Raw genomic sequence first — 10959 nt, 5'->3', positions numbered from 1 at the left:
CCACAACTTCAACATTCTAGATGGTGGGAAGTATTAACATATAAAGGCCTCTGTGATACTTGTCCATGAAGTAATAGATCCAGAGGGTAACTACCTTCGCCATAGCACTACCTTTCCCATAAAAGAGAGTGAGTATAGGCATAAATAGATAGACTCTTGGGATATTTGTGCAATATTAAATGGAGCACAGACTTCCATAAAGCCCTTTAAGTGGGCATTCAGGTCTTTATGGGATTCATCCTCAAAAATTCCCTTTAGGTGGAGAAAATGCATCAATACACTTATAACTAAAAAACTTCATGATCCTCAGTGGGGGGAATACGAATGACACTTTCATAATCTCCATCCCCAAGATAATCTGAGTCCTCGTGACTTATAGTGATTTGGGAATAAAAATATTTTCTTAATCAAAGATAAAAAAACAAGGAGATTCAATTAAATTCACTATAGATGAACATAAGTAAAAATCATATCGCATAAGTGAAATCTATATTTCACTCCACGACAATGGCACCATTTTGATAATGCTCAACTCACTCCCATGATTGAGGGGTGAGATGATCGTTGTCAATAATCCAATTAAAGTTAGGGTCGAATCCACAAGGAACAAATCATAAACTACAAGTCCTATGGCTGCTGTAATTACTAAAAGGTTATCCGAAATTATAATAAACACCACATGTAAAATAAAATAGGGGATTTAATTTTAGGATTGGATTGTAATAATTTTTGACTAACAATGCATGAATTTAGTACTTTTATTTAAAATCAATATTTGAGAAGATCTTGGGATTATGTCTACCTAAAGGTAAAGCATATGGGTTGATGATGGTTTAGCATGAAACTTAGTTGTTAACTAAAGGATAGCCTAAGTCAAAAGTCATTGTTGTAAATCTTCCAATAAAACCAGAACGATTTCATCCATTGGCTATTTTGAGCAGCTAACAAGTGTACAATTTGTAATTACCCAAAGCCTTAATCTTGCATCCCTATTTCTAGGATTATGCTCTTGACATGATTTATATGCCAATTACACTTATATCTAAGATTGTAAAAGGAAGTAATCTATACCCCTCTTTCAAATATGTTATGGGTTACCTCATATTCATTTTAATCCCACTTTTAAGGATGATAAAAGGTTCCTAGAGTTTGGGGTTTTAACCCATCAAATCCATTTGCAGATTTAGCGTTTTCACCCATAAATTCAAACTAAGCAACTCAAGAAATGGTTTAATCCATACTCAAAAACTAATAATCATGCAATCACACTAACACCCATACAAAAATTACATTTTAGTTCAACATAATCTTAATAAAAGAAATCAGCTACTCATGAGATAGGGGAAAATACTTTTACCAAATAATTCTTCTATGGTAGCCATAATAATAGAAGGTAAAATAATCTTCAATTCCACACTTCACTAATCCTTAGCCTATGGATTTAAAAGTCCAAAATCTCAACCAGAATCTCCTCGAATGAATGGCTATCCTGAATATCTAAGCTTTTGGAAGAATCAACCATGGCAGAATCACCAATACACTTCTTAGGCATAGAAATATGGAATACTGAATGAACGCTAGGTAACTCTACGGGTAACTTCACCTTATATGTTACTTTCCCAACACGGCTCAGAATCCTGGACGGACCAACATAACGGGGACTAAGCGATCCCTTCTTCTCAAATCTCTTCACCCCCTTTCATGGGTGAAACTTTCAAGTATAGCAAATCATTAATACTAAACTCAAGATCTTTTCTTCTCTCATCTGCATATGACTTCTGATGACTTTGAGTGATCTTCAATCTTTCTCGAATCAACTTAAATTTTTCCATACCCTCGAACACAACATTAGGCCTAATCACAGCTACTTCTCCTACTTCAAACAAACCTATAGGCGATTTATATCATCACCCATACAAATCTTTGAACGAGGCTATCAGAATACTAGCATGGAAACTATTGTTATACGTAAATTTGATCAATGGAAAGTGCTCATCCCAACTACCTTTTAAACCAAGAACGCATGCCCTCAATATATCTTCTAAAGTCTGAATGGTCTGCTCAGCCTGACCATCTATTTACAAATGAAAAGAAGAACTTAGACAAACTTGGATACCGAGACCCTTCTAAAAAGCCCTCCAAAATTAGGAACTAAACTGAGTACCCCTATCAGAGATAATAGCCATAGAAACTCCATGAAGTCTAACAAATTCTCAAATATACAATCTAGCATAATCATCAGCTGTAAAAGATGAATGCACTAGCAAGAAATGACCTGATTTAGTCAACCAATCTACTAAACCCCAAAAAAAATAATGATGATGACGAGAAGGAGGCAAACCAATTCTGAAATCCATATTTACTTCTTCCCACTTCTAAGTTGTAACGCCCTGATTTTCTGAAATGGAAAGCTACACGATGCTTATAACCCCGAAGGACCACAAGCTAACCCATGACTGATATTTGTACCTATACACTGCATAATATGCTTGTAAAATACAAACAATATGAACAACAGGCCATAAGGTTCAACTGAATAAGGAAAACTATCAAAACATTACATCCATATGGGTAACAAATACCCCACATAACTAAATCTGAACTAAATCTGAATACTAAATCTGAAAACCTCTAAGTACTGTCAGAATAAGGAGTTGAAGGAACATGTCTCCAACTAACTCCGTAAATTGAAATCTAACTGAAATAATAAATGAATAAATTAAGTAATATCATCCTCAAATAAAGAAAACTCACTGTAACTCTGTGTTGAATGTGACTGCTACTACTGGTCTGGAACTTGTGTCTTTGAACCTATGGTGTAACACGAGAAAAAAGCACCATAGCACAAATGTGTCAGTGCAACTGGGGTACTAAGTATACGAGTAGGGAAGGCTGAACATAAAAAGGGTTACTTGCATAAACAATGCTAACTAACTGACTGATATGACCATGAGAGTGCAAACATACATACATAGAAACTGAGGTCCCAGTGATATGAGAAACTGATAACATGAAAAATGAATCTGTATTCTCATAGCATAGATTTCTGATACCTGATGACTAATAACTAATAATTGTGATTGACTGTGTCTGACAGTCTTGATAATTTGAAATCTGAAGAACTAGATGAGCTTTTTTACTGAGACTGTGACTGAAACTATGGGGGGTTATTGTTTAACCAACATGCCCTATGTATGCTAAAGTAGCTAAACTGGGGTCCAATCGCTGCCCTGATTGGAAGGGAGTCAATATCATACCATAGGTAAAGACATGCTGTGAGTGACCCTTAAATCTGACAGTGTTTCCAAAAGAGAACGGCGGATGTCTGCACATTCAACCCTTAAGCTGCCAGTGTTGATGTCTTATCCTATGCTGGCTACATTGTTCTAGAATGCAAGGATTGCTTCTAGGAATCACACCTTCATCTGAAGCAGGTGAGTTCCGATCCTTGAGTTCACTCGGTGCTAACTCTTACTCATACTTGAAGAGACTAAACATGATTTAACTGAATATACATGAATTGGTTTTACTGAATTTCCGTTGACTGATGGAATACTACTGATAATTGACTGAGATTATGAGATTTTTGAGGTTTCCTGAGTCACATGACTAACTAAATTCTATGGAATGTGTCTTGATAGATGATATCATAAAAACATGACATGGCTCTAGGAATATGTCTTGATCGAAGATATCATGACAAAATGACATGGCTCTCGGAACACAACTATAGTTTTTAAGTACGAATACCCCTAGGACTCTATAGAAGGAAACTGACACACATGACATGACTTGATTATAAGATCGGAGTCCACATTTCATAATATCATAAGTAAGGGATAATGTACTTCATGAGTCTATTAAACATCTCAAACTTGGTAGGGAAAGCCTGGATACATTTTTCGCACATGTTCTATAATTCCATTATCACATATGCTTCACACCACAACAATAGCAACATATAAATAACATGGAATTCATATTGATTGTATAGATAATATGGACTTGTCATTGAGAAATCATAGAATCATGTAAATATGAACTTCTAGAATCCTAGGCATTTTAACAAACACCTTGCATGCACACCTTGGGCATAGGTTTTCTGAACAAATGTTAATCATCTTAAACCACCCAATTTCATGGGTTTTAACCACAAATATGCATGCTTTAAGGAAATCATCTTAAAATAATATTCTAAAGTTTAAACAATGGTCATTGATATGATCAACATTACATTGCAACAAGAAAATCAAAGTTTCTCATTTAAAGGCATGGTTCTTGAACTCTATGAACGAAAGGGGTCCATAGATGAACACTACGCATACCTGGTAATGAGGTTCTTGAAGATCTGTGGTGATGAGCTTGAATTCTTGGCTTGGAATCAAGTACCTAGGGTTTCTTGTTCTTGGGGATTAATCTTATAGAGAAAACCCTAATTTATTTATAGTGAAAGAATGATGAAAAGTGGCTGAAATCGGGTGTAATTGGGTTTATATAAATGGGTGGTAAGTTACAAAAATGCCTCTATTAAAAGTCCTGGAAATAAGCTGCACGTGACATACGATGGTCAGACTATCGGTCCGTCAGTCTGCTTGACGGTCCGTCTCTCAGCCCATTAGACGTGAACAAGAAATGGGCTTTACTGGATAAGGGTTGACGGTCTGAGTGACGGTCCGTCAAATATCTGGTGGTCCATCAACTCGTCTGTCACACCTTATCTAGAATATGGCTCAAACTATAGATCCTTTCTATGAATATCTTCCTAGAGTCTTTCTCTGATCAATTGAACTTTCTCTAAGGCATTGAATACTAAGTCAGGACCTATGACTGAGGCCTCACTAACTTCGAACCAACCGACTGGAGATCTGCACCTCCTACTATAGAGAGCTTCAAAAGGAGCCATTTGACTACTAGAATGATAGCTATTGTTGTATGAAAACTCAATCAAAGGCAAGTGGTCATCCCAACTTCCCTTGAAATCCATTACACACGCCTTTAGCATATCTTCGAGAGTCTGAATTGTCCTTTCTTCTTGACCATCTATTTAAGGATGAAAGGTTGTACTAAGATGGACTTCGGTACCGAAATCCTTTTGGAACAATTTCTGTAAATGAGAGGTAAACTGGGTACCTCTGTCTAAGATGATAGATAAAGGAACACAGTGTAAACTGACCAACTCTCTGATGTAGATCTTGGCATAATCCTCAGCTGAGTAAGAAGTACGAACTGGGAGGAAATGAGATAATTTGGTCATTCTATCTACGATGACCCAAACTGAATCATGCTGACCATGAGTACGAGGAAAACCCATCAAGAAGTCCATGTTCACTTCTTCCTACTTCTAAGTAGTAATAGTGAACTCCTGTATGGGACCACTAGGCTTCTGATGCTCTATCTTAACCTACTGACATGTAGAGCACTGAGCCGCAAACTCCACAACATCTCTTTTCATCCCACTCCACCAATAGAGTAGTGCCTGGATAAATAGAGTAGCACGCACTATTTTTCTCTACAAGAATAGAGTAGCGCGCACTATGTACCTCTGCAGGAATTTACTACCTCAATCATCTATACCTGGAACACATAGACGGCCCTGAAAACGAAGAACACCATCTCCCCCTTGGGAGAAAACCTCTACTTTTTTATTTCTAACTGACTCTTTAAACTTGACTAGGCTGGGATCTTCATTTTGCTTTTCTTTTACCTCAGAAACTAGAGATGATTCTGAACATTGCTGAACAAATACGCCACCATCTGAGGAGTCGACCAAGAAAATGCCTAGTCTGGCAAACTGATGGACTTCCTGAGCTAACTTCTTCTTACTATTCTCAACATGAAAAACACTGCCCATGGACCATCTACTGAGAGCGTCGGCCACTACATTGGCCTTGACCAGATGGTAAAGGACACTCATGTCATAATCCTTCAAGAGATCTAACCACCTTCTCTGACGAAGATTGAGATCTTTCTAGGAAAAGACATACTGAAGGCTCTTATGGTCTGTGAAGACGTCTACATAAAATCCATACAATTAATTCCTTCAAATCCTCAAGGAAAATACTATGGTTGCTAACTCAAGATCATGAGTAGGATAATTCTTCTTATGTGGCTTTAACTATCTGGAGGCGTAGGCTATGACCTTACCATACTGCACGACGACACAACCCAAACCTAATCTGGATGCATCACAATATACTATGAACTCATCTGAATCGTCTGGTAATGCTAGAACTGGAGCTGAGGTGAGTCGAGTCTTCAACTCCTGAAAAATTTTCTCGCATAAGTGTGACACTGAAACTTGACCTTTTTTTGAGTTAACTTGGGAATGGGAGATACAATAGAATAAAATCCTTCAATAAACCATTTGTAATAGCTATCCGAATCCAAGAAACTCCTAATATCTGATGGAGAGACAGACTGAGGCCAGTTTCTTACTGCTTCAGATTTTAAGGATCTACTCTAATTCCATCACTGGAGACAATAAGGTGAATGATGCTACCGATCTTAGCCTAAATTCACACTTGCTTAACTTGGCAAAAAGCTGATGATCTCTGAGAGTTTGAAGAACATTTCTGAGATGGTCTGAATGATCATGCTCCATACGAGAGTAGACCAGAATATCATCTATAAAGACTATGACGAACATGTCCAAGTACTACTTGAACACTAGGTTCTTCAAGTCCATGAAAGTTGTATGGGCATTGGTGAGACCAAAGGACATGACTAGAAATTTTAAGTGACCATACCGAGTATGAAAAGCTGTCTTCAGGATGTCACTTTCTCGGACTCTGAGCGGATGATATCCTGATCTAAGGTCTATCTTTGAGAAATAACTGGCACCTAGAAGTTGGTCAAAAAGGTTATCAATTCTAGGAAGGGGATACCTATTCTTGATCGTAACCTTGTGAAGTTAACGGTAATCAATGCATATCCTGAGAGAATCATCTTTCTTGCACACAAATAAGACTGGTGCGCCCCATGGGGAAATGTTGGGTCTAATTAATCCCTTATCTAAGAGATATTTCAACTATTCTTTTAGCTCTCTGAGCACTGCTGGTGCCATTCTATATGGCAGAATAGAGATAGGCTGAGTGTCTGGAATAAGGTTAATACTGAAATCTATTTCCCTTTTAGGAGGAATTCCTAGAAGATTTTTTGGAAATGCATCTGAATATTCATTAACGACTGGGACTAATTCAAAACTAAGAGATTCGGAACTTGAGTCCTTAACATAACCGAGATGATAAGCACATCCCTTAGATATAAATTTCCTCGCTCGAAGGTAGGAAATAAGCTGACCCCTGAAAGATGAAGTACTAACCTGCCACTCTAAGATAGGTTCATTTGGAAATTAGAACTGAACTATTCTATTTCTATAGTCGACTGTCGCATAGCAAGAATAAAGCCAATCCATGCTGAGAATGACGTAGAAATCAATCATCTCTAATTCAACTAAGTCTGTTGAGGTGACTTTTTGAAATATCATAACAGAGCAGTTCCTGTATACCCGCTGGGCTATGATGGTTTTACCCACTGGGGTAGAGACTAAAAAAGGCTCTGCTAGAATTTCAGGACTGATTCTGAAATCTCCTGCTATAAAGGGAGTAATAAAATACAAGGATGCACCAGGATCTAGCAAAGCGTAAACATAAAAATGGAAAATCTATAACATACCAGTAAAGACATCAGGAGAATTTTCTTGATCTTGTCAGGTCTGAAGAGCATATAGTCTGTTTGGGCGTTGCCTACTATTAGCATTGGAAGTACCACCATGCTATTTTGGCAATCGAACTGAGCTGGGGAATGGAGATGTTTCTGCTGACCTGACTGAGGATAATCCTTAATCCTATGTCCTGGCTTGCTGTATCCGAAACAAACATCACTATCGGCTCTGCAAATACCCTTGTGGTTCTTACCACAAGTCTGGCATAGGGGATTATTTTGGTCACTGCTAACACTGCCCTGAGACTTAGAGCCTGGGACTCTATCTTGGTTACCCTCTCTGAACTTAGAAACTGAAGTACTAGCTGTAGAATGAGCTGGAGCTGATGTCTTGGGATGAATATGTGAACGGTTTCCTCCCTCAGATTTAGGTGGAGCAAAACTAAAACTGCCTGATCTTACTCTCTTATTCTGCCTCTCCCTAGTCTTAACCTTCTTCTTCTCTATTTTTTGGGCATGGTTCATGAGTCGGGCTAAGGTCATATCACTATTTAGCATCGTATACCTACACTTATTTAACACACTGTCATTCACCCCTGACACGAACTTGCTCATCTTAGCGTTATTTTCAGTAACCACATAAGGGGCATATCTGGCTAGCTAAGTAAATCTAAGAGAATACTCTGTAACCGTCATGTTTCCCTACCTGAGGTTGATAAATTCAAGAACTTTGGCTTCCCTCAGCTCTTGGGGAAAGAATCTATCTACGAAAGCCATGACAAATTCCTCAAACTCTATAGGACCTACATATCCTATCGTCTCGGACTTCCACTGCTTATACCAAGTATGAGCAACATCCTATAATTGGTATGTGGATAACTCGGTGCTCTAAATAGAAGTAACTCCCATGATATCTATGACCTTCTGGACTTGGTCAATGAATTCTTGTGGGTCCTCGTCAGACTTAGACCTTGTGAAAGAAGTTGGGTTTATTCGGGTGAAGTCCCGAACCCTAGATGATGCTGAAGTGGCCACTAGGTTGGTCGGGATGGCTGCTGGCCATTCATTCTGGGTGGTAACGGACTGGGCAAGAGCGGTGAATATGGCTCTGAACTCCGCATCAGAAACATGATCACCCAAAGGATCTTTGGGCTGAGAAGCTGGATGATTTCTTCTCTTTGGAGGCATACTCTGAGATAGAGAGAAGAATGGATTAGATTGAGAGTTTAACTTGTGATTATGCTCACTAGCACCACTTAAATACTAAAAGAAGGGAAACTGTTCCTAAAATATCTCATAGCCTCTTGCACATAAATGTTGCATGCAACACACCCATGTACAAGACTCTACTAGATGTGGCTTTCAGACTTCCTAGGACTCTATTGAACCTTAGGCTCCGATACCAAGTTTGTAATGCTTTGATTTTTTGAGCCGGAATGCTACGTACTGACCACAAGTTAACCCATGACTGATATTTGTACCTGTACACGGCATAATATACTTGTAAAATGCGAAAAACATGAACAATAGGCCATAAGGTTCAACTAAATAAGGAAAACTGTCAAAACATGACGTTCATGTGGGTAACAAATACCAAAAACAACTGAATCTAAACTAAATCTGAATACTATATCTGAAAGCCACTAGTACTGTCTGAATAAAAAGTTGAAGGAACATGTCTCTAACTAACTCTGTAAAATGAAATCTAACTAAAATAATGAATGAATAAATTATGTAATATTGTCCTCGAATGAAGAGGACTCACTGCAACTCTGTACTGAATGTGACTGCTACTGCTTGTCTGGAACTCGTGTCTATGAACCTATGGTAACATAAAAAGAAAGCACCATAGCGCAAATGCGTCAGTACAACTGGAGTACTAAGTATACAAGTGGGGGAGGTTGAACATAAAAAGGGTTACATGCATGAACAATGCTAACTGACTGACTGATATGAATGTGAGAGTGCAAACATACATACATAGAAACTAAGGTCGTAGTGATATGAGAAACTGATAACATGAAGACTGAATCTGTATTTGAATAGCATGGATTTGTAATACCTGATTTGACTAATAACTAATAATTGTGATTGACTGTGCTGACAGTCCTAATAATCTAAAATCTGAAGAAATAGCTGAGTTCTTTTACTGAGACCATGACTGAAACTGTGGGAGGTAATCGTTTAACCGATATGCCCCATGTATGCTAAAGTAGCTGAAATGGATTCCAATCGCTGCCCTGATTGGAAAGGTGTCAATACCATACCACAGGTAAAGACATTCTCTGAGTGACCCTCAAATCTTGCAGTGTCCTTAAATGAGAACAATGGATGTCCGTCCTATAAACCCTCAAGCTAGCAGTGTTGATGTCTCAACCTACACTGGCTACATAGTTCTGGAACGGAAGAATTGCTTCTAGGAATCGCACCTTTATCTGAAGCCAGTGAGTTCCCATTCTTGGGTTCGCTCAGTGCTAACTCTTATTCCCATCTGAAAAGATAAACATGATTTAACGGACTATAAATGAACTGGGTTTACTGAATTTTTGTGGACTGATGGAATACTACTGATAACTGACTGAGATTATGAGATTTCTGAGGCTTCCTAAGTCACATGACTGACTGAATTTTTTGGTATGTGGCTTGACCGAATATATCGTGCCAACATGACATGGATTTAGGCACACAACTATAGTTTTCTAGTATGAATACCCCTAGGACTCGATAGAAGGAAATTGACACACATGACATGACTTGATCATAAGATTGGACTCCACAATTCACAATATCATATGTAAGGGATAGTGTACTTCATGTGTCTATTCAACATCTCAAACATGGTAGGGAAAGTGTGGATACATTTTGTGTACATGTTCTATAATTCCATTATCAAACATGCTTCACACCATAACAATAGCAACACAATAATAGCATAGAAGTCATATTGAGTTTATAGCTAATATGGAATTGTCATTTAGATATCATAGAATCATGTAAATATGAATGTCTATCATCCTAGGAATTTTAACAAACACCTTGCATGCACACCTTGGGAATATATTTTCTCAACAAATTGTAATCATCTTGAACCACCTAATTTCATGGGTTTTAACAACAAACATACATGCATCATGAAAAACATCTTAAAATAATAATATGAATTTTAATCAATGGTCATTGACATGAACAACATCACATAGCAACAAGAAAATCAAAGTTTCTCATTTAAAGGCATGGTTCTTGAACTCTATGAATGAAAGGGGTCCATAGATGAACACTACACATGCCTGGTATTGA

Source organism: Capsicum annuum, chromosome 7 (genome assembly GCF_002878395.1).
Source record: "Capsicum annuum cultivar UCD-10X-F1 chromosome 7, UCD10Xv1.1, whole genome shotgun sequence".
Taxonomy (NCBI): domain Eukaryota; kingdom Viridiplantae; phylum Streptophyta; class Magnoliopsida; order Solanales; family Solanaceae; genus Capsicum; species Capsicum annuum.
This window is presented reverse-complemented; position numbering follows the sequence as displayed.